The 25,073-nt window shown below is 44.3% G+C and overlaps 1 protein-coding gene across 1 annotated transcript in view; it reads left to right on the top strand.

Annotated features, from left to right (window-relative positions):
• The first annotated feature begins 15,499 nt into the window (after positions 1 to 15,499).
• Positions 15,500 to 25,073, top strand: part of BRF1 (BRF1 RNA polymerase III transcription initiation factor subunit) — a 175,639-nt gene continuing 166,065 nt past the window's right edge. The window contains exon 1 of the mRNA XM_055715148.1: positions 15,500 to 15,818. The gene's annotated coding sequence lies outside the window, so the exon portion shown is untranslated. The remainder of the gene's footprint in view (positions 15,819 to 25,073) is intronic.

Below are 25,073 nucleotides of genomic sequence, written 5' to 3'. Positions count from 1 at the left end.
AGGAACATCTCCTCAAAGCTGAAGAATGGTCCATGCCGTTATGCAGAAGGCTAAGCAGGCAGTGCATGAGGCCAGCTTGGGTGTACAGACAACTACTGGTTGAGCTCAAACATAAAAAGAAAACATGTAGTAGGGGAAAGAAGGGACAGGCAATCAAGGAGCGGTGTAGAACTACACAGGCATGCAGGGATGGGATTAAGAAAGCCAAAGCTGGGCTCGAGGTGATAACTGGTGATGCTGTGAAAAGCAACAGGAAGGGCTTCTACAGGTACATTAGTAGTGAAAAGAAGACCAAGAAAATACGGGTCCGCTGCTGAATAGGGCAGGTGATCTAGTGATGAAAGACACACAAACCTCTGAGGTTCTCAGACTTTTTATTTGCCTCAGTCTTCACTGGCAGAGTCTTCTCCCAGGCATCCGCATCTAATAGTTTGGAAGAGAGAGGTACTACCCACATTTAAAGAGGGTGATGCTGATGTCACTTAAGTAAACTGGATATACACAAATCCATGGGACTAGATGGGATGCCATCCAGCTAGGAATAAGGAAGAAAACTCTTCATAATGAGGGCTGTCAGGTACTAAAGCAAGTTGCCCAGAAAGCGTGTGCAATTTCTATTTTTGGAGGCACTCATAACTCAGCTAGATGAGGCCTTGAGAAACCTTCTGTTTCATTAAACACAAGATTGCATGACAGTCCTGCAGAAGTCCTTTCCAACCTATTTTTTTCTATGATTCTCAGTAAGCATCTGAATATATACTGAAGATCCCCTGGAAATGTGCCTTAAATTGTGCAACATCAAATGTAGCGTGGCCTAAATGCCATACAGCCCCCAAATGGCCCATGAGTCATGGAAATCTGGAGGAGAGGGTAATAGTGGTGGTACAGGGACTGCAGCTGCCAGGAAAGTCTCTAGCTGGTGGTCATGAGATTTAGTGGGGTTTAAACAGTGCTCTCTGCTGCTCCACTCTGATCTGTCACCCTTTAGGTGTGCTGCAGGTACTCCAGGACTTCCTGTCTTGAACGTCCTAATGCTCAAGGTGTTGGTGTCACACTCTCCAAAGACTTCATGAGTCCCTAACAGATCATTCTCAAGAGTCCCGGGTAGGCTGAGACCTGAGACTGTGTTGACATCAGTGTAAGCAACTGTGGCAGCTGATCATGCATCTGTTCTTGTTTCGCCGAGCTGGCAGAGGTTACAATAGCAGCAGAGTGCAAGAAGGTCTTGCCATGGATTAGGCACCAGCAGACAAGCTCTCTGAGAACCCTGGGCACATATTCAGGTTGCTAGGGTGGACTGGCACCTATGCTACTGTATCTTCACAGCTCTTGGTACCCATCCTAGGAGCTTGCAATGTGCACACCTTCAGTGCACAGTGCAAACATACCCCGAGAAGACCTTGGCTTTCTCGTTGATGCTTTTACCTTGTTTCTGAACAGCTGTTTCTTCAGATGTTGCACAGCTGCTGGTTCAGCAGGTTCACATCCACAGAAAGGCTACCATAAGTACTTCAGGTTTAATTTATGTTTAATCAGTGTTTTGGACATGTTAGCATTCCTTATTTTAACACTATTTTAGAAGGGCTGCCTTGGAGGATACTTAATCCTCTGGAGACTTCTGGTTGGCAGCATGAGCAGATTTTCCAGGCCCATAAGCATCAGACTGTATCTCAACAAGCGAGACACTCTGTCCCCTGCTGACTGACTACATGGAGCCATGAATGTCCTGGAGCAAAATTCAAAATTTCTGAAACCTCTCTGTGGATGATGAAATCTTGGGGAGCAAAACCATGCAAACACTGAGCTTAACTTTGCAGTAAGCGAACAGAACAAAGTTGCATGTGCCTGTTAACAATTAAGTAGACAGTTCATGTCATCTCTGGGAACAGTAGTCCTTCTTGATGTTGAGTCTGCATTACTGGTTGATGGAAGTCCAAATGTCAGTCCCACGTATAATCTTCCAGCAGAAGTTGTGTGACTATGGAAATATCAGAAACCTTGCTGAGAGCATATATGCATTAAAATAATAGGTTTCTATGCAATACTAAGTATTCATTTCCAAACCAGGCTTGATTGCTGTGTTCCTGTCCACTTGGTATGAGTAGAACTATTTTCTTTTTTAGTTTTAGACCTTCTCTGCACATCATAACAACATCTGACTGTTGTGACTAGAATACCACCCAAGAGGGGACATTCTCTTCAAAGAAGGGAAAACTGATGTACAACACTGAGCAGAAGGTTGGTAGCAAAGCAGAAAGCCAGGTAAAAAACCATGAATCTAGCCTTAATATCAAGCTTAAATGGGCTTACATGTGATACAATAAGCAGTGCAGGAAAAGAATTGTCTCTTCATTTTTTTATTTTTTATTTTTAGCAAAGATCACTGAAAGATTCCTTTAAAAATAAACATCACTGTACCCAGGAGAGCAAGAGTTATCGAGTGAGAACAAACAGACAAATTGGCTCCTAGTTTTGGATTTCCCCATAATGCTCTAATTTAAAACAGAATAAACAAAGAAAAAAGGAAGCAGTGGAATACTAACTTCGTCATGTGAAAGAACGGAATTCAAGTGTTAAGAAGACATTTACAAACACCATTATTAATGCCAAAACAATTGTTTTACCTTTCCAATGATTTCTAGATGTCTTTGTCAGTTACATTGAAGATCAGAAACTTGTCCTTATATTGCATTTAGACAGAATACTTTTCTGTGGTTTCACGTTCTCATCTGACATATCATCCAAGCCAAGCTCATCCCTAAAGAATTAATATCAATGGAGTTACATGCCAGGAGTGTGACTCTTTCAGTACCCATTAGTCTAGAATTAAATCGTATTTAATTGGTCCAATTTGCAGACCCTGGCTCTTGCTGAAGCCACCCACTGCAACAAAACACAGGCATTTCAGACCTGTTGCATCCTTCTCTCCCCTCACTTTCCCAAGCACCCCCAGACCTTCTCACTCAAACTGGTGAGATACCTTCAGGCAAAATATGCCACTTGGCTTAGCCCAAATCTTTCTGTCATGCCTCTGCTTCTCGATGACATCAGCCATTTGTATGTTTAAGTTCATTTTTGCCAACTGTAAGCCTCCTCTGGGGGCACAGAGCATGGCTGAACCCCCCAAATGGGGCCCTGTGAGAGGGAGCTGCTGAAGAGACCCCGTGGCTGCAAGGGTGGGAGAGGAAGAGAAGAGCCCATATGGGTGCTGGTATTTGCTTGGGATCTTTACAGCTCTGTATAGGTAGAATAGAGGCACAGAACATAGACAGGTTTGGGAGGTGGAGCACTGTTACTCACAGTGTACGTACAAGTGGGTCCCAGCTTCTCAGTGTCACTGTCTTGGAGGGACAGAGAAAAGTCCCATGGCTTTTGAAGTCACACATGCTTTTTGCCTTTCAGAGGAAGACAAGAACCCTGGCTGGTAACAGCAGGTACACGACAGCCAGCAGAAGGTACTTTCCGTGCACAGCATGAAGTTATTTTTGGTCTCGCAAAATGCAGTACCTTTGCTATTTATCCTTGAGTGTCTTTTACTAGCACTGCGTTTATTTATACTCACACAACTGTAGCACCCTTCATAACATCATTAATTCTCAATGCAATGCCGTTTTTAGTGGTGAGCAAAATGCAAGAGCTGGCCCCCATCAGTGGCAGACTGTCCAGTGGCGACAGCAGTATATCCCAGAGAACTGGGTAATTCTTGCTTGCTCTTAACTGGAAAAGAAGCAGAAAGAGGGAGATGAAGCTCAAAAAGGCAAGTCACAAAGGCATCCTCATAAAAGCTTAGTGGTTTTGCCAAGACAATTAAAAATGTTTTACAAGGAATACAGTAGGTTTATAGGAAATTCAGAGACCTATGCATGTCAAGAGCTTCTCATCCTTACAAGGCAAAGCTGTTAGCACCGTGCTTCTTATAGTTACTTTTCTGAGATATCCCATGCTTAGCAAATTCCTCAACTTACTCAATTCATGCTCCAGTGGTGGTATTCTAGTTTGGCAAAAGGGAAATTAATTGTGTCCAGCAACATGCCACTTTACTCTCCTCAGGAAAGAGATGATACAGGGAGAGAGCAGATTCAACATACTCATTAGTTATATATTTACATAAAAAAAATGAGCTGGTCTTTTGGCTAACCACTGAAAAAGGAAGCTTAATTTGTTTGACCAAGGCATTTTAAAGGTTTTAAAAAATGTTATTTGATAATATTATGCAATAATCGGGGCACACATAGCATCTGGATCTGCATGCTCTATTGGTAAGCATGCCTGCCTGTCCAGAGGGACACAAATTTCCTGGCACCAGCCAGAGTGATACCTCAGGGCTTTTTGAGGATTAAGCGTTGGTTCCCTGTGCTGACATTCTCCATAAAGGTCAGTTAGCCTTTCCCATGTCCCCTGTCAAACTTACTGACACTGAGTCCCTTTCCTTTGCTAAAGATGATTCAAGCCTTGGAATATGCCCTTGACTAATGAGCTATTTTGGTTTCAGAGCCAGCTGTTTCTCTGGTGCAGATCGGTGTAGCTCTGATTTGAAGTAAAAGGAGATGACTTTGGCTTTGAAACCTTAGCCGCTTTACCAGTATAACTGTTTTGGCAAACCCTCCTAGCAGAAACACAGCTTATATCCGCAGGAAAGTGCTTTGAACAGTAGGTCTGATTCCAGCGCTTTGCATGAAGGGACGTAGAGTGGCAGAGGCTGCTTGGCTCATGTAACACTATCAGTACGAGGCTTTAGCTGTCAGGGCTATGAGCATGATTCTTTTGCAATCATGATGGAGAAGGCTAGTCTGACAAATCTCTTCAGTATGGGCCAGGCCTGAGAACCTGGTTGTATATTTAGATGCCCCCTACTGTCATTTTCGATCTGTTTGCTGAAAGGTCTGTGGGCTTCTGCATTCATCAGTTATCTCCTTGATGTGAGTTCTCTTAAAAACTTTCCCCTTCTCTCCCTGCCCTCTGTGCCTTTCCAGCACATCAGCCGCAGTGCCATGCTGTCAGATGCGGCTTTGCCCGGTAAAAGTGCTTTCCTCCCAGGCAGGTGTTTTCTCTGCACGGTGCTAATGCTCCTGACAGCTCAACAGCAGTCCCTGTCCCACCAGCTCACCATCATGCCATCTGTGTGGATGAAGCCTCTTCTTTAGCCCCTAAACTTGCCAAATCTGTGCTTTCCTTGTTTCTTGGATCAGCTCATATTCATCTTTGAGTGGATTCTTCAACCTCATCGTTCCCTTCCTTCACAATCAAGAAATCTCTCTCTGGGTCTATGTCTGTGTGTAACAATATAGGAGATCCAATCAAAAAAAGAGTAAGGGACTGTAAATAACCATATCTCCATTGTATAGCTAGATAACTTGGGGCCAGCAGTATCTAAGTATCTAAGTATCCAAGTATCCAAGGTCATAAAGAAAGTTTGTGTCAGACCCTGCAATTATATCCAGTTTTGCTGTATCCCAGACCCTTGTCTTAGTCATTAGAGCACCCATAACAGCTCTTTTCTACACTTCTGCTTGCATGTACTAATGAATGCTTTTCTTTCAATTTCTAACAATTTCTGTCATGAACTCTTCATTGTGTACTGAGATTCAGTCTGACAAAACCATGTTTTCCCTTTACTAAAGCAATGGGAGCATGTACTTCTGATGAGATTTGGCTTCTTCAGCTAATGGACCAGCAAAGTTTTTCTGTTTCTGAATTTTCCTTAATTCTTGAAATCAGCACTGAGACAAGTTCATTTGAATGACATTTATCTGCTGATAAATTGGGATCATGAGTATAAAATCCAGACTTCTTACATCAGTCTGAACATACCAGACATACTCTAGGTCAGTATTTGGAAAAATCTGTCACAGGCAGCTTATGGGGCAAGACTGGATTTTATACGCATGACTTATACTCTAGTTTTAGCATAGGAATATCTGAAGCTTGTATCGGTGACTCACTTGTTAAAATATTGAATCTTGAAGCAAGGAAATAATCTTGCTGATTGTGTTTCTGTGCTTTCTAGTATGTGTCATGGAAAAAAACTGGCTGTCATGCCAGACTTTGCCTCTGCGGAATCTGGTCATATTCCTTTAGCACCTGTTGATTAACAAATTACCTGAAACTCCCTCCCTTGCTTTTAATTACTAAGCATGATTGAAACCTCTGTAGGTATTTCTAATAGTTGCTGGAATGCTGAGATAGCGCATATTTAACTGTTCTGGCCTGCTGGGCTGGAAGAACCCACAAGCAGTCATTTGTTTACATGAAGATTCCCGTTTTGATGAATTTTTTGATGAACCCACAGATGGAGGGTGCTCTATCTGCTAACATCCTGATGTTAGAGCTGCACTGCTTTTCCAGAGCTCCTTCAGGACCGGCTAGTTTTTGTCATTTGGGTCCCTCAAGCGCCTTTTCTAATACAGAGATAATGCAAAGCCTCTTACAGCCTGAAGGAAATGTCAAATAGGTGGGATTATGTTTCAGTGAAAGGCCAAAGTAGCAGTGTTATGGACACTGGGAGACTCTGATGGGTCATGGTCTTGTGGCAAATACAGGTTGAAAACAATGTATGAGCTACTCAGTGGAACTGCATGGAGTTAGATGACACCTCTCCAGCCAGGCTTTCTCTCTGAGACCCCAGAGGGCAGAGGTAGCCATCGTGGTGGATATGGATGGTGGTGCAGGAGGGCAGTCACGCAGAGGGAAAGAGGGCATGGCGTGGTACCACAGGTATCTGTGCTATGAGCTCATCTGCAGAGGAGTTTGGCTGAGGTCTCACCTTCAAGCCATGGGATTTGATGGATTGGATTGGGCTGGTGAAGACATGTAAGGGACCCAGGGTAAGCCATGCTCCTTTAGTCACCTTGTCGATGCTGCATGTCAGCATCCCCCCATGTCAGTCAAGGAAAGCAAGAGCTCTGCTGACGTGGAGAATATATATCTGATGCCAGTTACATCAGCTCTGTCTGAACTGCCAGGCACGTTGTAGCAGAAATGCAGGATTTCAGCAACCCTGTTCAAGGTTCATGAGCTTTTCAAAAGAGTTGCCAACCCAGGCCAGTGCTGTTTGCAGTAGAACTGAGTGGAAAATGGTGTGGAAGGAATCTAAATCAGCAAGTTAGGATTGTATTTCTGGACTGGAAAAAGAACATTTGCCTTGTGATTTCCCAGCTCAAACTCTATGTAGACATCGCTCAATTTTTTTTTCATTATTTCTGTAATTTAATTGTGGGATTTACTCCTTGAAAAAAACCAAAGCCAAACAAAACCAAAACACCACAACAACCTTTCAGTTCTGTTACTCAAAAGAAAATTTGTTAGCAGGATATGTGCACTTATTAAATTAGAATGTTTATTAGTTGCTCATTTATTCCTTGAAGTTGAGAGGAAGTTTTCTCTTTCTCACCTTTCCCAACCTGTTCTGTCTGGGAAAGCTGATAGCATCTCACTTTTTAACTGCAGTTTCTCATCCTGTTTTTAGCAGACACAATGGCTGCAAATGAAAGGTGACCACAGAGGGAGTGGCTAAAATGTCATTGTTGTACATTGTTGTACAGGCTGATGATTATTAGTCACAGTATATATTGGGAAAGGCTATTCGTAATTTTATGTGCCACAAGGACAGTTTGTTTTTGCTCTAAGCCCACTAAATTGCTGTTTCAGCTGGATATTTGTTGCAGCTTGCTTCATTACAAAGTCTTTGGTCATCTGGATAGCATTTCTGTGGCACGGGTGAGAAGTCACGGTAGTAGCTCTAAAGCTTTATTAGGAAGAAAGTTCTACTGTTACTGTTTAGTATGGGATAGACTATGATGGGATGACAGGATACTTGTTAGAAATGCCAAAACTTTAATTTTATTCTTTTTTGGTCATCTTTTCTACTCACATTATATATAAAGTCCCTTTCAGTAGAGGCTGTACATATGTAAGATATCATAAGCAAAATATGTATGGGAACAACCTCTTCTAGCTTTCCCTTCCAACGGAAATCATTTAGTAGTTAAGCTTAACATCTTCTGAAATGCTGCATGCATATGGGTGTGGAATTGAACATGCTTGGAGCTCTCTGAAATGTTTCTCATGCTGCTATTAATATACGCACTTTACTAACAACTTGCATTATTGACATTGTTGTCCGTTGTACTCATATAAAAAATAATGGTTTTGTGTAATTCTCAGCAATATGATACAGCCATAACTCATGTAGTGAAATCTGGTTCAAAAAGGGACTGAAGACCTCATTGTTCAGTGGAATACATAATCTGCTGACTGCTCTGTTCAATTTGGGCTTCAGACTGTAAACTCCTGGGTCAGGTTTTTTATAATCTTGGTGTGAGCTGACTGATTGAAGCACAGACAATGGAAGGGCAAGCCAAAGGCTCCAGATTTTACTGGCATATTGTTATATTAGATTCCCAATTTTAATTTACTGAAAAAACCCCGTGTTTATCCCATGAGATGGGGAAGAAGAACTCAAAATTGTGATTTTAATGGTGACAGGTGGTAGTCTTGAGTTTGCAGTGCCTTGAAACAGAGAGCTAAGATATATGAACCAACCCATTGTCCCAGGGCAGTGCTAATTTCCAGGCCATCAATGCTGTGGTTCCCAGTTCCCATCTACGAGGGTGCACTGTAAAATACAGGAGAGAGAGGTGACCCCAGCCCTTTCTGAATAAAGCAGAGATTGGCATGCCCATGGTGACAGCATTCCCCCTTTGCACTACTGATGTGGCCTTTTTTCTGAAGAAATGGCAAGATGTACTGCTTTGGGGATAGATCCTGTTTTGCTTCTGGAGGTGTAAAAGAGACTTCCTACCTTGGGGTGAGAGTGGGGAAGGAAAGATGTGGCTTGCACAGCCCTAGAATTTTTCCTTAAACTATTTTTTAATTAAAAAAAAAAAGCACTTTCTGAGACATAAATTGACTATAAATGTCTATTTTGAAAATTGTGGCAGATTTTACCCTTTTGATAATTTCACATTTAAAGAAAATATTTAAATTATTGAAATGATTTTTTTTTCTAATTTAGGCTAACTCAAAGTATCAGTATGAAATAGCTTGATTTAGTCCAAGCATTTTTTATGGCTGCCCTCTGAAAAATGTTAGGCATCTAATTTATTCAACTAATTCAAACTAGGAAACCTGCCAAATTCCTGCAAATTTTCTGGCAACAGGAAAGGATTATGCTCTGGCTTCTCTAAAGTCTAGTGTTGTTTTTATTTAGCCTGCTCATAGCTTTAGATAGTGGACAACTTGTAGTATTGACTGATGGTTTCTTTAGCAATGGGTTAATTTTGGCATATTTGAGGTAATAGGACTCTCTGGGCAGAAAAGTAGGCAATGACACACAGCTCACTGGAAGGATAATTCTTTGATGTCTTCTAGGACCCAAATGGGAGAGAACTGGCCTCACCCACAGGCCAACCCATACTCAGCCAAGCTGTGTGCTCCATTGTACTTTTTCCTGGTGCTAACGGGCTGTGTGAAGGAGGATGCCATATTCCTTACCCTGATTCCAGACTTTCTTTTGCACTGGCCAAGGCAGAGGCTTGCGTGCGGCTGCAGCAATGTTCTCTCTTACCTCTGCAGGTTTCTGTCCGAAGGGGGTCCCTGATGGCCAAAGGAGTCATGACATTATCATACATAAATACACACTTTTGAGACTATGTTGACACACTGACGTTTCATGGTCTTAAATAACACTTACCTGGCATGTTCTTCTTTGATGCTAGCACAGTCATTCTGATTACGGCAGACTTCTGCCTATGAAATGCCAATAAAGAGAGTTTGGATTATTAACACTGCCTGGTAACAGCAGGATTTTTAATACCCTGCTCTAACGTAGCTAGCAAACTCCTGTTTAAGAGGCAATCTTTTCTCCTAATCCAATTTATGACTTGTTATGTATAATTTGTAAATGGCCAACACCATCTTAGGTACTTTACAGACATAGTTTATAGCATTATTTTTTAACTGCATTGAATTTACCTTGATGCTAAGCAGATAATCCACTATTATGCAACTACTTTTCCAAACTTATTTATCAAAGCTAAAGAAGACTCATATTTACTTTTTGATGTGCTTCTACAGGTTCCCACGTGCTGATCTGAATTTTTGGTTTGTTCCAAATTTGAAAGAAAAAAAGGGAACTATCAATAAGAGGTATGATTTGCTTCTGCATTTGTGTGTGCAGATCCATCCAGTGTAATGTCCCTGGGTTTTTTTCCCTTGTACATGAATATTTACACTTAATGAAAGCTTCAGTTTCAGTCTATATAGAAGATGTATTTGCACCAAAGTATCCACTTATCAAGTATGCACCCAAAAATGGCACTTGTAAACAGGCATTTCATAGAATCATAGTATCATAGAATGGTTTGGCTTAGAAGGGACCTTAAAAATCATCTAGTTGCAACCCTCCTGCCATGGGCAGGGACACCTTCCACTATTTCCTCATTGCAGTTCAATTTCTAGGTACACAGACAGTTGCTTAAAAAGGCAGTTGGCTGCCTGGAATGGTTCTCTGATGGTAAGTGATGAATTCATTGTTTGAATGCACAAGTCTCAGAATACAAGAGCTGCAGACAAGCAGAGTTGTGTTTTCACTGGAATATTTGCCTGTGCTTACACCCTCAAGTGATGGAGGCCTTTACTTGTTCAGCACAGAATATAACCAGTGCTTCATAAAAAAAGGGTTTCTACTTAAATGACTTCCCTGAACAGATTATTCTGTGTTCAGACTGTGACTGATTAGCATTGCACTAGTTATCTGGGGGACAAGTTGCTCTTGTGAAGTGATCCTGATTGACAGAAGCTGTAAAACAGGTATAAAAAATCTGGACTGACATGAAAGAGGTATGATGGGAGCACCTATTTGCCACTCATTATAGCACAAGAACTCAGGATAAACTGAAATGTTTAGGCTATTTTTAAACTTTTTCACTTGCTACCCAACTAAACTGTGATACACCCAAACCACTGGACAGTATGGATCTTGAAAGCATACAGAGATCAAAAACTGATTAAACAAACGGATAGATAAAAAGTCTGCTAGTGTCTATGAGCCTTCATCTGATTAAATCCTTAAGTTGCAGATTGCTAGAAACTAGGAGGCCACATCTATTTTTACCTTGCTTACATCCCTCCTGAAAGCACTCACTGTTCAGCTGTGCATCTTCAAGCGGTGTGCTGGCAGTGGGAGATGTTCAGCACGGAGTAGCTGCTCACAGCTTCCAGTGATTTGCTGATGAGAGACTTCCTCAACTGGCTGTGGCTTCTGGATCTTTGTACTCAATATTCTTGGACTTTCCCTCTGCTAATTTCTGGGTGGATTTTCTAAGCTACAGTATTTGTGCTTTCTGCTGTCCTCATGTACTAAGAATTGTACCAGGCACGGACCCTGGGATGGTACCCAGGAAAGCCATGGGGTCTCTGACACTTAGGGATCAAGGCTTAGCTGCAAAGTGCTGTCTCTGAACAGCAGGGATGTGATTGCACAGAGATACGTTCAGGTGTTTGCTAAGCTGGTTTACTGCGTAATAGATCCCAAAGCCTTTTCTTCGCTGAATGTTCTTCCCAAAGCTTTTAAAACTACATTTTATTGATGAATGCCATGAAAAGATGCAGAAAAAAAAAACAACCCAACAATCCCCCAACCCTCTCACCACCGCCACCACCACCAAAAAACCCGCAAACCACCCCCCAAAGATACCCCAACCAAAACACCAAAGGAAAACAGATGGAAAATCAGGCTAAGCTGCTGGAATGTGGCAGCTCCTCGACGATTTCTTTTTCCTTGGGTGCCCCCTCGTGTTCACCTCTAGTGTAGCCAAGTGCGTTTGGACTGGCACAGGCGAAAAATACCCACTTGCTATCACCTTATAAGGTTAATCCATTTCCAAATCCTTTGTTCCCCCTCTATCTAATATCCCTATGACTTCATAGCCAAAGAATCCATGTGCAAATCTGCAGGTTGAATGCACAGTTTACGCCTTACCTTGGACAGTCCAAACCCATAGAAGGCTTCCTCTGCCTGTGTTTTGTCCCACGTTATGTGCATATTCAAACATCTCGGGAGACTTCATCAACACTTTTAGGTCTGATTTTAAGAGGAGCAATTCCAGTTGAAATGCCAGAGAGATGAGGATGCTCACAGCAGCTGATTGGATCAAGGGATTGAATTTGTGCCTCTAACTGAAAGTTATTTGTTCCACAGGCTGGTGTGTGGGGAGGAAGGTGAGCTACAACCACAAAGCCAGAGAGTCTCTGGCTTTTCTGTCATATGACACTCAAGCATCTGCTTCGAATCATAGTATTTATAGAAGAGGATCCATCTCTTGTGGAAGTATAGTAATGTGTCGTCATCTTGCTCTAATATATTCACTGCTGTGCTGTTCACATTCACAGGAGCAGAGTGGGATTCCCTTGCACTCCAGTCTGAATTTGTACAACTCATTTGTGTTCTTCCTACTGTTGTATGGGCAGTAGAAAAAAAAAATCTGCTTTTCAAGCAAACGAGAACAGTTCTTCTCTTTGAAACCTCAACAACTGAATGTCAAATGCACACCCACGGGTGCATTACATTCGGGGTTCCTGGAGACACAGCAGGAAGGAAATCTGTTGGTCTGGGCTAACAGACATCCTGATCACCGCTTTTTGTCACACTTAGGAGTGAAAATAGGAGGTATGAAATGTGAGAGAGCAGGTGAAATGGAAAACGGGTCCTTTCCTCCTCTTAACCAAAAGGGCAAAATATTGCAGGGAACGTAGTTTTGTCAACACAAATTTTTAATCGATCAGGTCTTCTTGTCGGGCTTCAGACAATTCACAAAAAGGTAAATTTTGTTAGCCTAAGTGAGCTGAGTTATGGGTTATTCTTTCAGCAGGCTGGATGGTATTGGTCAAAAAAAAAAAAAGGTTGTGTGTGTGTTTTCTTTTTCTTAAATCACAAAAAGTTAACCCTCTTGCAAGCAGGAGACAAAGATCTTGCAGAGGTGAAAAACGACTTACATTTTGGCTGGTAGGAAATGGTCCTACAGAAATGTTTGAAATATTTATGGGGTATTGTATAAGAAAGCTTTCATGAGTGGGAGGCCAAGGGCTTCACTCTTCAGGACTGGAAACCCATCTTCTCTTATCAGCACTAACCTCACCTTGTAAGAAGATGAAAATTAAAACACACGTCCTTCTTCAATATGACACTAAATGAGGGTTTTTTTCCCAGCGGCTGTATATTTTACTCTCACTAGGGCCCTCTGCTGCTCACATTCAAAGTGAAAACCTCCAAACTTGTTTGGGATTCCCAGGAAAGACTTGTACCGCTTAAACCAACCAAAACACCAAGAATTTTGGAAGGGATGTAAAACTTAGGTCCTCATGGATCAGGACTACATTAGTTTCTAAGTGAGTCAAGAAGAAACTTTTTAACTGAAAGATATTTCAAAACTGCTTGCTGCACGATTTCTTGTGCCTGTGCTAGCCTCTGTCAGGAGCACTGTATACGACGTTGCAGCTGATCTGGGTTGACAGGTGTTGATTAAAATCTTCTGATACTCAAGGGACTTTGCTGAGAGAGGAAAATAATTTATTTCATGATTTTTTCTCCTCCTATTATTGCTAAAATATTGGTTTATCAGGGTATCATTTCCCCTGATATTATCTACACAGTGTATAATTTTGTGAGATCATGCTTGGCTGCTCTGGCACTCATTACATCACTCGCAGTAGGAGGAACTTCAGGAAGGATGCAAACTTTCAGAAGTGGAAGGAATCTGAAAAACCCCAAAGTTCCAATTTTCACAAATTGTCTCTGACAACAGAATAAAAAGGACAATAAGAAAGAAGCCAAACTGTGTATGTAGTGGCACAATCTCCATTATGGTATTGCTATTTTCCTTTTGCAAAAGCCCAGAATATGCAGATTTTTAGGCATATGATGTAATGTCATGACTATGAGAGACTCAACTTTCTGAATGGAACATAGCTTTACTATGTGCCCCATTTTTTTTTTTTTTTACTTATTTAATTTTTTACACATTTACTTATTGCCTCTAAATGAGCCTCAGCAAGTCATTTTGTACCATGCCTCTGGTCAGTTTGTAGATCTGTGTGGGATACGTGGCTGCATCTGAGTCATTTGGTGGAACACAGACACTGACAGGGAATTTGTAAGGTGAACATTTCTGCTTCTGCATTAACTGACTCGTGTATTTCAAAAGCTGACAGACTGAAGTCTATACAGACATCCACCTCCTTTTCTGCTTAGTTTCCTTCCCATCTGTGGCATGGCGCATGAATTTACTACATGCGGGTTGAGCGCTAAAGTGAGCAATAACTTTCTTGCATGAAAACTGAGTTCTTTGACTCAGGAACTAATAACCCAGAGAGTTACAAAGCACTAGACCCTAATGATATGTCACCTTTGTTATGCAGAACTCAAAGTGCTTTACTGAAACCCATTCATTATGCCACACAAAACTTTCATCTAAGTATTACAGAATGATCGATTATGTTTGATTGATGAAATAATTTTTGAAGCGTAACAAACATTATATCCTTGAAATGCAAGTATCAGTGTTGTAGCCCCAGTTTTATTTTCAGGGAACGCAGGAATTAGCCTACAGAAGTTGAAACCATGAGGGCCATGTTTTTCACTGTATGCCATGTATTTTTACACAACTTTTAATTATTACAGGGTGTCAGAAATAATGTAACATTCAGCTGCAGTGCAGACCTCGTTTGTTAAAAGTCAAACCACCTAAACTGGAAGGACAACGATCGGCAGAACAGAGGCGTTCTCACCTGTATCACTCAGAAACCATGGTGTGAATTTATTAACTCACACGAGGTTAGGTAAGAAGTCTGGGGGGAAATGACTGAATACTGGGGAAATTTTCTGGGAATCCTGGTGTTCTACACTGGCACCGCTGACCCGGAGAGGCCGCGGGCCCGGTTTTGCAGCAGAGGCGCGGGCGGACGCTCCCCGCGGCAGCACCGCACTGCCATGGCGCCGCAAACACCGCGCTCCCGCTGGGCGCGGGGCCCGCAGCCACCCCCGGGCAGCGCCTCCCGAGCCATCCCCGCTTCCCCACGGCCCCCTCCCCCTCAGGAGCTCAGCGCTGCCCGGGCCGCGGCTCCCTGACGGCCCTCCCCGCCGTGGGGGGCAAGCGAGGGCCCGCTGGGTCGGAGCTCCCGGCTTGGCCTTTGGGAGCCCGCTCCGAGCCTTTGGGCCCCGCTCCGGTGCCCGGTCTGGCCGCGTTAACCGGTGTCCACCGCACTCGTCGCGGTCACGCCTGGAGCGCGGTGGCGGCCAGGTGCGGTTCGCGGCCGTTTATCTGGGGGTGCAGGAGGGAGCCCCGCGGGGAGGGCCGGGCCGGGCCGGGGAGCCGCCGCCGCTCTCTGACAGACAGGGGGCGGGGCAGGGCCGGGCCCGCTGCCGGCGGTGAGGCGGGGGCCGCTGCGGAGGGGCGGGGCGCGGCAGACGAAGTCTCGCGAGAGCGGGCGGGGCCGGCCGCCGCCGCGCTCCTCCCCCTGCCGGTCCCGGCGAGAGAGGCCTGCGCTGAGGCCGTGCTGTACCGCGCCGGCCGGCCGGCGGTAGCGGCAGGGAGGCAGCGGCGGGCCGGGGCCCGGCCCGGGGCGCTAGTCAGGATGCCGGGCGGGCGGGGTGTGCGCCGCTTGCGGCTGCTCGGAGATCGAGGTGGACGCGGCGCGCGGGGACGCGGTGTGCACGGGCTGCGGCTCGGTGCTGGAGGACAACATCATCGTCTCCGAGGTGCAGTTCGTGGAGAACAGCGGCGGCGGCTCCTCCGCCGTGGGGCAGTTTGTGTCGCTGGATGGTGAGCGCCGCCGGGCCGGGGCGGGCCGCACGTGCGCCGGGCCGGGGGGGTGTGGCGGGGGCCGGGGGCCACGGGCCGGGGCGTGGGGAGGGGTGGCCGGGGGACGCGGGCCGGTGCGTGGGGAGAGGCGGCCGGAGGGTCCGGGGGACGCGGGTCGGTGCGTGGGGAGGGGCGGCCGGAGGGTCCGGGGGACACGGGCCGGTGCGTGGGGAGGGGCGGCCGGGGGACACGGGGGGCACGGGCCGGTGTGTGGGGTGAAGGTGTGAGGGGAATAAGGAGCGGTGTATGGAGAGAGATCGTTGAGGGGACAGGGGAAGGAGCGGTGGGGGCCAGGGACGTGGCGTGAGGGGGACAGTGCTGTAGGGGCTGCGGGGGACGGGGACGGTGCAGGGGGTGAGGATGCTGTGCCGAAGGGCAGGGTTAGGGATGGCGCGGGGGGTATGGGTACTGGGGGTGGGGACAGTGTATAGGGAAAAGGGTGCTGGGCAAATGGGGTGCAGGGCGGGTGCCCGGCGACAGGGTGCTGTGCAGGGTGCTGTGGGGCACAGGGTGCGTGGGAAAGTGTGTTGTGCCAGGGAGGGATGGGGTGGTGCCTGTGGGAGATGCTGGTGCTGCACAAGGTGGAAATGGGAGACAGGTGGTGCAAGGTGAGACCGAAACAGATGGGGGGGGGGGGGGGGGGGAAGATGTGCGAGGTGGGAGAGATGCTCTGTGTGTGACAGGAGTAAGTGCCTGAGGGACTGGAGCTCCCATGCTGCTGGCCTCAGAGTGGAAGGACTGGGTGCACAGGGAATGGGAAGGTATATCAAATTTGGGGTAGAGGACAGGTGAGTTGGGTGTTTGAGTAGGGGGAGTATGGGGAGGCACAGAGGCAGTGTGATGGAGGAGAAACAGGCTGGATCTGAAGGGTCAAGAGTCTGCTTCTGTGACCTAGATGGGTTGGGGTGTTTGTGTGAATGCCCTGGACGATAAGGCCTGTGTACTTGGAAAAAGGCCATATGAAGAGGACTCGGTGTTTGGAAGGGAAGGAAAGCGGTTGTGGGGAATGCGTATAAGGAGGAAGAAATATAAGAAGCATGGGAAGGAGCTTAGCAGTGAAACAAGGGGGCTGATGGACTGTATGGCTGTGGGGAAAGAGCAGTTGTGCGTGGAGAGGGCAGCACTGCATACTGGAGTTTGGGAGTTTACTGTAGGCTAGGATTTGTCTAATGGCATTCCTGTCTTCCGACTCAGAGTGCTGGCATTGCCTCTTTTTTATAGCTTGTGAGCAGTTCTTGTATCCTTCACTTTTTCCTGTAGTGATGTGGAGACCACATTTTTAAGGGCTTATACTGCTTTTTCTCTCCCACCCAAAATTATGCAGGACAGATGGCATGCAAGCTAGAGCGGATTTTGGGATGCCTTTTTCCTATGAAAAAAATGTCAAAAGGAAAAGAGATAAGTGCACCATACTGAGGCTGCTTCTTCTTCTGGATGAATTGCACAGTACTTTCTTAAGTTCCTTTAAGGGACCCTTTCCCTTTTGTGCAAGTCCTGAGATGCTGCTGTTGGTTAATCTTTTTTTGATGGCTAGTGCATTAATCCTTTGCTCTTGTATAGCTAGTTAGTTACCTGTCATATGTTACTCTGAAAAGTAATTCTAGCATCTGTGAAGACAGATAAGCACCATGAGGACAGGTGGGTGTGTAAAAGCAAAAACATAATCGGAGCACATTCTCGCATGCCTATGGTGGCTGTATCTGGCTGGCACAAGGTGTGATTGCAGGGGCTTCGCTGTACGTTCATACTGTGACCTTCTAGTCTAGCAAGTCCCCATGTGCATTAATGTATGTATTTTGGTGAAGTGTTGTTTGTAGAAACAATAGAACAGGACTTTCAAAACAAGTTGCTAAGTTACTGCAAGGATGAGTATGGGGCCCTGTTCACATAGTAAATATTTTAGGGAAATTTGGATATGGTTGTTTTATGCTGGTATAATTCTTTGTTTCAAAACAGATGCTTCTATTGTAAATATTTTTTTTTACTTGACTTAAACTGAGTGATGCAAGCTAATCTGAAGAGATGTATTTGTGCTGCAGTAACAGTGTCTTCATGATGTCTGCTTGTCATCTTAAACTTATGACACTGATTTAAGCCCTTAGGAGCAGGGAGAAAAGCCCTTTCCTGTGTAAGCAAGACAGAATTTGTATCTAAGTGTTGTGCTGGCTGGAGAATTTCCAATGGAACGTATATTTCTTTTAAGTCAGAAAACATGTACTTGCTGAAAGCAGCACTGTCTAGTAAGCTATAGCTTTCAGCGACTTCTGATTAAGTAAGCAGGTTTCCATTGAAGTTACCTGATTTTAACACTTTTTTTCCTGTCGTCTTTGTTGACTCTTTAGGTCTGTGGTTCTGAGGGATCCCCTGTGTATGAAATGCCTTGGGCTGAGGCTCCTCGGACTGCAGTTTGGTCATCACGGGCAGTGATGTGTGGAGCATTTGCAGTGTCAGAGGTGCCCAGGCTATTGTTCTTGAGACCCTGGCCCCTGGTCAGTAGGGCTGGGTGACTCAGATTGTTGTCCAGGTTTTGCAAAGTGTGAGGGTTGCCAGGTTCTCTGTTGCAGAGCTGGGAGTTGAATGGGACTCTTGGTGTCTATGGAGTTCAGAGCTCCTGGCTGTGCAACGAGATTCCCCAAACCCTTCAAAGATCCATGAGGGCTTCTATTTGTGTGCTAATATATGTTGAATAGTTATAGATGCCTTTATTCATAACTTTTTAATCTTCATAATAAAGAGCCAAAAGGGAGTAGAAAACATGGAGATACTGTTGCTGACTTCTTGGTACATCTAGCAAACCTTTTTGTTTTGCCAAGCTGCATGTAAAGGATGCAAGATTCTGAATTTGTTTGCTGAAGGAAGGAAGGGTCTCCTGCGCTTTTCTGTATTGAAGTGGCCTGTCTAGATCATGCCAAGTGCTTGCTAATAAGCCCAGCAACCTCACTGTAAAACATGGGAAACCCCTTCTTTTGTTCTCTCAGGGTTGAAAGAATGTGTGGGGCCACACTTAAGTTTTCCCAGGCGGTATTTTCATTCATCTATCAGTGTGCCTAGTGTAGGAAGCCACAACCTCAACACTGATTTCTTTCACAGAGAAGTTTGGTGTAGCCAGTGTTTTCCAGTGCAGGTGTGTGAGTCTTGTTTCTTTCTGTTTTGACAATTTTAACAACCGAGCATTGGTGTGCTGTGAAAGTGTAGGTTTGTGCATGGATATGAGGGAGAGATCTTGCTTTGCTACTGCATGAAGGTTGGGGTAAATGCAGGCTACGAGTTTGTTGGGCAAAAGGGTAGAAGCAGTGACGGGCAAAATAGGTGGCTGTACAGGTAAATATGGGGGAAGAATGTTTTTTTGGCAAAGTGGCGCGCCTTGTGGATCTTTTGGAGCTTTCTAAAGAAGTCAGTAAGTGGACCAAGCAGATTGCTGGATCTGTGAAGGGAGGTCAGCAAGATCTTTCACCAGAAGCTTTTAAAGAATCTGAGCTGTAGTGAATAAGGGAATAAGGGAGGGTCCTTACAGAGCAGAGTAACTACTCAAATTGTAAGAAATGTAGACTACAAATAAATAATAAGTCTCCTGAAGGAGATGCCAGTGAAGTTCAATAGAATCTGAGCTGATGATCTGGAAAACAAGTGAATGGCGAGTTAAAGGTTTTCTGGCAACACTTAAGTTATTTGGGTTATTAAAGACTGTAGAAAGACCTGTTGCTCTTAGTAGCTGGGTAGTAGGATAGCAGGTGGGATCAAGAGTTGCAGTGAGAGTTAGGATTGTTCCTTTCTTCCACATATGGGATGGTCGTATCTGGACTGGCTAGTATAACTTGGGAAGGAGATCCCTAGGTCTTAATGGATAATTCTGTAAAAACGTTCAGCTCAACATTCATTTGCAGTACAAAAAAAACAGAGTGGTGAGGGGAATGTTAGAAGTTATCAGGAAAAGAATATGACAGCATGTATGTATACTGTTAGGTATCCTCAGCACTATCTGCAATTTAAATGCTGTGTGCAGTTCTAGTGTGTTTATCTCTTTTTCTTCCCCTTCCTCAAGAAAATCTCTAACAGAACTAGGAAAAAAAAAGATCAGGAGAGAAAGATGGGGTGATTAAGAGGAGTGCTTCTTGAAGAGCTTCTCAGAATGACTGAATAGACTCAGCCTCTTCAGACTGGAAAAGATGATTGAATGGGGACGTAGTAGAGGTCTGTAAATACAGTGGAATAGCGTGGTAAGGATGAGCAATTGTTCAGTATCACACAATGCAAAAACCAGGGAGCACTGAGAAATCTAGCAGCTGGCTTATTTTAAAGGTAGCACGTAGGAAGTTCAGAAGCATTAGGAGGGGTTTTGTTTGTTTTTTGTTGGGTGTCATGTTGTGCTGTGTCTGTCGTGTGTCGTGCCTCTACCCCCTGAAAAAAAATAAATGAAATTGTGAGTCTTAAATTGTGGATGTTAAAAGTTTACATGAGTTGGAAAAGGATTGAGCAAATGGAATAAAAATGTGTCACAGCCATTAAAAAAAAAGCTACTATTTCTGGTTCAGGAAATCTTTGAGCCACAGATCTCTAGACTCTGGGAAATTATATGAAAGAACTATTGTGACAAGCTTTCCTACTATGTTTTGTGTTCACTTGTAGGCAGGTATATTAACAGACTTCACCGTTCAGGGGTGGGATACTGGACTAGATAGTTTTTTGACCTTTGGCACAGCTGCTCTTTTGAGTCTTCAGAGGAAGATCATGTTCTTTGAGCTCGAGAGAGCTGCTTTTGAGGGCTTTGACCATTCTTTTAAAACTGGTCCAAGAATCAGAGGGCTATGGTTTTGCAGCGTGAAGTTTAGTAGGTGTCCCTATGAATTAATACTGGGGTTTTGTGGGGTTTTTTTTCAGCTTGTGTTTTGGAAAGCGGTGAGCACAAAACTCTTCTGACTTCGACAATTATATAGATATGTTCCCGCTCTTGAAAATGCTTAGCTAATTCTTCTGACCTCCTTGTGAGAAGTAGGTAGTAGCCACATTTACAGTTGTGAGAGTCTGATAAAGTGTCCAGAAATCCAGACTGCAAGGTGAAGACTTGTTTAGAGTAAGGTTTATGAAGTTGTGTATGCAGTACTTTGTAATAAGGACATCTTCCCTGGTGGTAGTTGGGGCATATAAAAGAGCATAGTGGTCCTATAGAAATACACAAAGGGGGAGCTAGGCCACCCCAGTCCTGATGAGATGCCCTTTGGAGATGGGCATGACTTCACTGGTGGTGGTATGCTGAGACAGGTGTCTTTGTTAGCATGTTCTTGATGGAAATGCCAGATATGATTGCAGGCTAGCCTGATCCCAATCGCATAATTCCTTTTAATGCTGTCTGTCTTGGGGAGTGGCAGGTCATCTCTTGTTGTGAGGCACCTGTGACTTGCTGGGTCACGAGCTGGTAAGTTCTTTCACTTGCAAGGGAGTACCCTCTTCGTGCTCTAGAAGGGGCTTACTGTGTATCTTTCTATTGATCTTCTGAGAGGAAAGTCCTCACAAAGCACAAGCTAGTGAAAGCTTTAATAGGCCCTGTACTGGTCCAGTTAGTTATAATTCAATTCTGTTGCAAGTGGTCACAGTCCAGCCTCAACACTTAACTAAGTGTGGTATTCTCTTGAAGCCTGTGAAGGCCCTGCGTTGAAATTGAGTTTCTGAGCCTAACTAATTTGACCCTGGGTAAGTCAGATATGAGTGGAAAAGGGTTGTTACGCATATTTGAGCTTCAAGGAACTCTGCTAATTGCACAGAAAGTGTTTGAGGCCTGTGCTTTTCCTAGCTGAGTCTAGTTTTGAAGAGTAACTATCCACCTTATAATTGATAGCCAGCTCAGACCATCTCAAACTAGCTGAAAGAGGTTGTTCTTTGTGACTACTTGTCAAATTTGAGAGCATTTGAATTAAAATTCCTCATTCTGCTGATTGGAATGAATGCATCTTGTGGGTTTTTTTTTTTCTTCATACATAAGTTCTTAACCGGCTCCTATCGATCGTAACATTTGAACACCTCCCAGCATGAAGTACCGCGATACAGGGTCTAAGAGTGAGCTATGTTTCTCCCTCTCCATTACACTGTAATTGCATCCTGGAAGACTTGAGTTCCGAGCCCTTTGCCAGTCTGCACTTGTTTGATGGCTGCTGCTTTTGTAGAAAGGGAAGTTGTGAGTTGTGTGCCATGTTTGAAGATGGTGAATTCTCTGATCACTCTTTCACTGTGCCTGGGTGGGAGCCGCCCCCCTGTCTTGTGGTAGTTGTTGGGAGAAACTGTTTTTACAAGTAGTTTCCCTGAGGCTGACAGGAGAAGAAACAAGTACAAAGCTGAAGAGAGTAAGAGGAGGAAAGCTGAACATGGAGCAAACATTGATAGTCCAGATGTCTCTTCAGGTTTTTGTTTAAAGAAGATGAGAAAATGGAAGTCTAGGGCTTCTGACACTAATCAAAGAAGAAGAAAACAGCCCCACCTGAGAAAGCTGATGTACAGGCAGTGCAGCAGCAAGCTGGAAGGCATAACAGAAAACACAGCATGAGAAAATGGCACCACGAGGCATACCAAGCTTGTGATCGTGAAACATGAGCTTGTGATCCTGAAACATGTATGTGGGGAAGCTCAGCTGCTGTTGTTCTAGAAATTGCCTTTAAATGCTTGGTAGTAAGTTGAGAAAAACAGCATCTGATAAGCTTCTTGGGCACAAACCATAAGGCAATCTGGAAACCTACCCTTTGAGGTGAAGGGTATCTCTGCGTGCGGTCTGGTGGCAGGAGAGCTGGCTGCTTTGCCAGGCACTGCTGTCCCTTGCTGTCCGTGACCAGCTTCTTGCTGGGGCTCCCCCAACCCTGCCCATGGCCCAAGACCCCATGTCAGACCCTCAGGGACATCAGCCCCTGCCCCAGTGATTCTGCAGCAGAGCTGGTCTGGTCTTCAGTACTCCACAGCCCTGCCCTGCCTGGCCATGGGTCCTGCCAAGCCAGGCCTGTGTCCCACCTGGCCTCATCCCTATCCCTATGGCCCTGTCCACCTGTCTCAGGGCCGTGTCTGATGCGGTTCCCCTTGCTGGGCCTGATCCTGACCCCCACGTGCAGGCTGACATCCTGCCTGGCTTCAGCCCATCCCTGGACCCACAAAGGTGCTCAGTGCCCTGGGCTGCAGCTGCCCCATCCTGCTACAGAGTTCAGGGTCACATTTCTAGTAAAAAATCAGGATTATTTTTCAGAAGTGTTTAGCTAACTCTTAATTAGCATGTGTCTTCCCCAACCAGCTGTCTATCTTTACAAAACCAATAGTATCCCTGTAGTTTTGAGACCTCTGTTGCCCTCTGAGGTTTGTCTGAAACTGGGCAGAGAGGAAAGGATGGGCAGCGTTGCTCTGTACACTGTTTTCCCTCTGGAAAGCAAGGTGAAAACTGAAGGTTAGCATAACGAAATGCAGCCTCTGCAGGCTGAGGCAACAGAACTGTGGGGTGGAGAAGAAAAGTTGGTGGAGCTAGGGGCATTTATCAACTCCAGATAAGACCTACAGGATACTTCATCCTTAAATGCATGTCATGGAAAGCCTCACTAGGAGGGTTATGGAGTAGCCTGGCCACTGAAGTGGGATCCTTGCCCCACGGGACTCACCCTGCCTTTGGGGTCTGAGGTGGGTGAGCATCACTGGTGTGTCTGTGTGAGACTGAACAGTGTGACTGTCTTGAAACAGATTTACTGTTTTATGGTTGATTGCTTGGAATTTCTTTTTTTTTTGGTGGCTTTTGGTTAAAAAATATGTAATAAACTAAATTAAAAATGCCTGTTCTTTTCTTTCAATGCTAAGCTGGCATTTGTTATTTGAGATTTATAGTAACAGATGTGAATTAGTCTTTTACCTTACTCTTACTCAGTGACTTAAGTCAGGAGATTTTAGGTCAGTCACAAATATATAGTCATAGTTGCGTGGATGGGAGGCTGCAGCGGGCATTGACAGCATTAGTCCAATTTCAGCACTGAGTCAGGACCACATATAGCTCATGGCTCTTGTACAGCATGACATAAATTAGGACCTTCATCTCCAAATGTGTATGAGTTTGCAAGATACTGATTTGAGGCTGTTGGGAAGAATGTTTCTTGCGGAAAGTTGTTAGCTTTTGCTCATAAGGAGAAAGGAAAGTTGTGAACTAGTAGCCCTTAAGACACCGAGTGTTTGTTAAAACTTCTGGTTCAGGAGGCACCACAACATTTATATTATAGGCTGCTTCAAATATTAGAGTATCAAGGAAAAGTTTCTTCCTTCTCATACAATTCTTTCATTGCAAGTAAATTATAAGCAACTTACTACAGTGACCCATTTGCACTGCCATGATTGCTGAATGTGTACTCTTAACTCTGCAGTTATTGCAGACAAATTTAATGTATCTTCTTCTTTAGTAAAGCTGTGGTATGCTCAATTTTTCAGGTGTGCCTGTGGAAGCTTACTGAAATATTTTGTATATGCTACTTTATCCTAAAAAAACTCTTTATGTTTTCACATCATAGAGCGTGAACTACATTGACCTTAAGTGCAGAACTTGACTGTAGTTTGCCTTGATATAAGTATTTCAGCCTTTTGGAGTTTGTGAAAATGGAAAGTTTCAAAAAATAAAAAAAAAGGTCAGCAAACTGGAAAGAAGAGAGGGATTAGGTACAGGGAGGAAAAAGCTTCCATAAAATTTCAGCTAAGCTTACTAGCCATTGATCTGTGCTTTTTTTTTCCTCTAGAACTTTTTAAGGTGGATAATTACTGTCACAGTGCTAGTGAGATAGTTTGGTAAAGAGGATGAGCTCTGTGTTTGTATCAGTTCTGTGTCTTTGGCTGGTCAGTTGTTACCTACAATAAAGGGTTCTTCTGTATTTTTGAATAATGCAGAAGTGGAAGGAGTGGTGGGTTTGTTTTTAATTGGTAGTTATTAATTAGTTTGCATGTAGGATGTATTGATAGGCCAAATCCTGACATAAAGTACAGTGCAGCCTCGAACAGTCCTGAAATGGGTTCCTGTAGTAATGCACACACTAAAATTGAAATGAAAGTGCTAGGTTCTGAAAAGTAAAAGTAATGTTAATGTCAGCAAAATTCCTCATACTTGTGATGCAGATTTCTAGATAGCACTAATTCACTGATAACTTTAAATTATGTAGAGTGGCCATGATGTAATTTGCAACACAGAAGAAAGTATGGGTATGCTGGATTTGCAGACTTTTT

The sequence above is a fragment of the Falco cherrug genome, chromosome 7 (assembly GCF_023634085.1).
Source record: "Falco cherrug isolate bFalChe1 chromosome 7, bFalChe1.pri, whole genome shotgun sequence".
Lineage (NCBI taxonomy): Eukaryota > Metazoa > Chordata > Aves > Falconiformes > Falconidae > Falco > Falco cherrug.
This window is presented reverse-complemented; position numbering and strand designations above follow the sequence as displayed.